Raw genomic sequence first — 3,541 nt, 5'->3', positions numbered from 1 at the left:
CATCAACTCTCCTTTTATCCTACCTAGTCATTGCCCAGCTCTCTGATGCATAGCAAGTATCCAGAGTGGCATCATTGCTCTTCAGTACTTTGGAACAGACATTCCAATGCAATTCATCTTTTAATTTCCTGGCTGCTAGGAAAAAGAGTGTTGATTGTAGAGCCAAGCAAACTAAAGCTGTCAACAATCTCAATCTCTTCATCATCTATCATCATGCTGTCAATCGGCCCAGTGGTAAGAATCTTTGTTTTCTTGACGTTGAACTTCAATCCATGTTGAAGGCTGCAATCCTTGACCTTCTGCAGTAAGCACTTCAGGTCCTCCTGAGCTTCAGCAAGCAGAGTTGTGTCATCTGCATAACACAGATTGTTAGTAAGTCTACCACCAATCCTGTTACCGCATTTCTCCTCATAGAGCCCAATCTCTTGGATAATCTGTTCTGCATATAGATTGAAAAGATATGGAAATAAAACACATCCTTGTTGCACATCCTATACTTTTTTTAATTTTTTCCATAATTACAGGGTTTATTATTGCAGCATTACAGAGGTGTCCATCATCATGTTGTACTAACTTTTATCTAGGTAGATGTTTTTAACAAATGGAGAAATCCATTGTATTTCCATCCTTTATTGGGAATACAAGGAAATTTCCATTATATTGTAAGATCTTTTTTTATCAACAAATTTGGTGGTAAAGTATTGACAATAAACATGGCCTGTAAGTGGTTTTCCAGTTCAAGCCATGGTCTTGGTGAGCCTTCAAAGGAGTTTAGCTGGTTTTCATGACAGCAAAACAGAATCTCCCAACTTTTTAAGTAGAAGGAAGAACAACTCCAGATTAGATTAATTTATTTATAAACTAATTTGGATGACCATCGAACTCTTTTCACAAGTTATCAAAAATCTTCAGAGTGACTGCTGGATCAAAGAGCCTTTCATGTGCTCCCAGTTATTATATAAAGCATAGAGGCTGGTAAGTGTTAGTCCTGCTAGACCACCTCGTGCTACTCCCCGAAGACCACCTGTGCACTTATACAGCATTCCTGTCATGGTTCCTCCAGCTGCTACTGTGTTGAGGTCATCTTCTGCACCTCGAGTTTTCTCAAATGACAACACCAAATGCACTATAGAGTAGAGCAAGAGAACCAAGAGTATTAGCCCAAAGTGCCCCTTGCCTGGTCACCATATTCAAAATTTGTACATTTCTTGCTTTGGACCATGCCATGTTTTGGGTTTCCTTTAGTCCTAGCCGCAAACCATTCATTGCTCCAAATGCAGCCCCTGTCATACAACATCCTCCTATGATAAAGAAGGCAATTTTAAATCTGCCCCGAGTTTTATTAGCTCCCGTGGGTAAAATAAATTCATCTGTATCCTGCACAAGATATCAAGGATCCACATTTAAATAAGGAGACAGAGGGTTCATACCAGTTAGCGGAACGCCGGCCAAATCCGCGTGGGAGTAACCTGCGCCGCCTGCTCCGAAAAAGCCGGCCAATCCCCCCGTGGTCTTGTTGTTGCCTCCCCCTCCACCATCCATGGTGTCGCAGCTCCCTGCTCTCCTGTCTTCTGCCTGCCACTCAGGTTGAGTTCGTCTGCTTGACCCTCGCTCCACGACAACAACAAAAGACTGAAGCTCCTCCGACTCCTTCACGCGCTGACCTTTTTCTACTTTTTATAAGAAACAAAAAATGTGGGCTGTGCACATGGATTTCACCTGATGGTAGGCATAGGAATCTGATTATATCTGTGGAAAGAATCGCTGGAGAAGCTCAATACCAACTGTGAAAACTAGGCCAGGTGCTGATTGTGGAACAGACTACAAAATGCTCATGCAAGTTCAAATTGAAGTAAAAAGATATTAAATCAAATGACAGGAACCAAAATTTTACCTTGAGTCTATCCAAATATAAGTCATAGTCAATTCAGTAACACTTAACAACTGTATTTTTCTTTCCCTATACTGTGGCCTATTTTGTAGGAGGATGTTCTTTCTGCTAATCAAAAAAGCATGTCTTTTTGATGGTTTGAATCCACTAGTAGCTCTGTGGAAGAAAGATGGTTTATCTCTTTCTATGACGTTTACAGCCTCAGAAAACCTTCTGGCGGATCCTTATGAGTGACTTTCAACTTGAGAGTAATGTTGGAGTTTTGAGATTTGATCCCATGCTCAGTAAATAATCTGAGAATCTGGACTATATGAAAAATAATATGGTAGCATGATTGAGCCTAATGATATGCAATATGCAGAAGACACATGTTTGCTTGCTGAACAAAAAGACTTGAAACACTTATCAATTAAGTTCAAAATTTTCCATACAAATTTAACTCAATATAAAGAAAACAATCTTCATAAATGGACTAATAAACAAGATGAAAGAGAAAGAAAAATTGAAGTTGACAAAGATTTCATTTTATTTGAAGTCCAAATCAATGCCCATAGAAGCAGTAGTCAAGAAATCAACCAACCTATTGTATTAGAAAACCCTACTAAAAAGATGCTCTCTACAGTTTTATAGGCAACAAAATATCAAGGAGGACTGACCTGATCCAAACTACTTTTTTTCCCAATCACCTCTTATACATGTCAAAGTTGAACAATAAAATGAGAACTAGAGAAAAAAAAAAGATGCCTTTGAAATGTGATGTTGGTGAATGGATTGAATTGAGTGCCAAAGTAACAAATAAATCTATATTAGAAAAAAAAATCTTAGTGGGGAAGATGGGAGACTTCATCTTACATATGTTGATTATATTATCATTAGGGGTCAGTCCCGAGAGAAAGATATCGTGCTTGATAAAGTAGTTATTGTTGTTACATGTCTTGAGTCAATTATGACTCACAGTGATCTATGAGTAGCAGATCTGAACCTACCTCTATATCACTTCATTGTCACCACCCACATACTCAAGCCCATTGTTACAATCACTGTGTTCATTGATGTTGTTAAGAGTCTTCTCTTTTTTTCCAACTTTCCACTTTTCTCAGCATGATGTCTTTTTCCACCAACTGTCCCCTTTTGATAACATGCCAAAATACATGAAATAAAATGTCACCATTTTTTGCCTATGAGGAGTACCCTGGCTGCACTTTCTCCAAGATCAATTTGTTCTTCTGGAAGTCACTCAGCACTCTTCAATAACACTACAATTAAAGGCATCAATTCTTCACTGATTTTTTTTTATTGTCCAACTCTCAGATGCATACAAAGCAATTGAAAATGACGTGTATTGGCTCCTGTGTAGTTTAGTTTTAAACTGATATCCCTGTTCTTTAGCAATTTGAAGAAGTCCTTGACAGCAGATTTTTTTCCAATTAAACACATTCTTTCATTTTTTTACTAATACTGCCTTGAGTCTTGATTGTGGATCCAGGCAAAATTAAATAATTGACAACTTCAATCTTTTCACTATCTATCATGACATTTCCTGTTGGTTTGTGGAGGAGGATTTTTATTTTCTTGGTTGTTGTTGTTGCTATGTGCAGTCGCTTGCAACTCATAGCGACCCTATGTACAACAGCCCTAAACTCGGCTCTG

General features: G+C 38.4%; 1 pseudogene; it reads right to left on the bottom strand.

Moving 5' to 3' along the window:
* Positions 1-908: 908 nt before the first annotated feature.
* Positions 909-1,542, bottom strand: LOC102871621 (annotated as a pseudogene).
* Positions 1,543-3,541: the final 1,999 nt, after the last annotated feature.

Source organism: Elephantulus edwardii, unplaced genomic scaffold (assembly GCF_000299155.1).
Source record: "Elephantulus edwardii isolate Elephantulus edwardi_28Jun2011 unplaced genomic scaffold, EleEdw1.0 scaffold00079, whole genome shotgun sequence".
NCBI classification, from domain to species: domain Eukaryota; kingdom Metazoa; phylum Chordata; class Mammalia; order Macroscelidea; family Macroscelididae; genus Elephantulus; species Elephantulus edwardii.
This window is presented reverse-complemented; position numbering and strand designations above follow the sequence as displayed.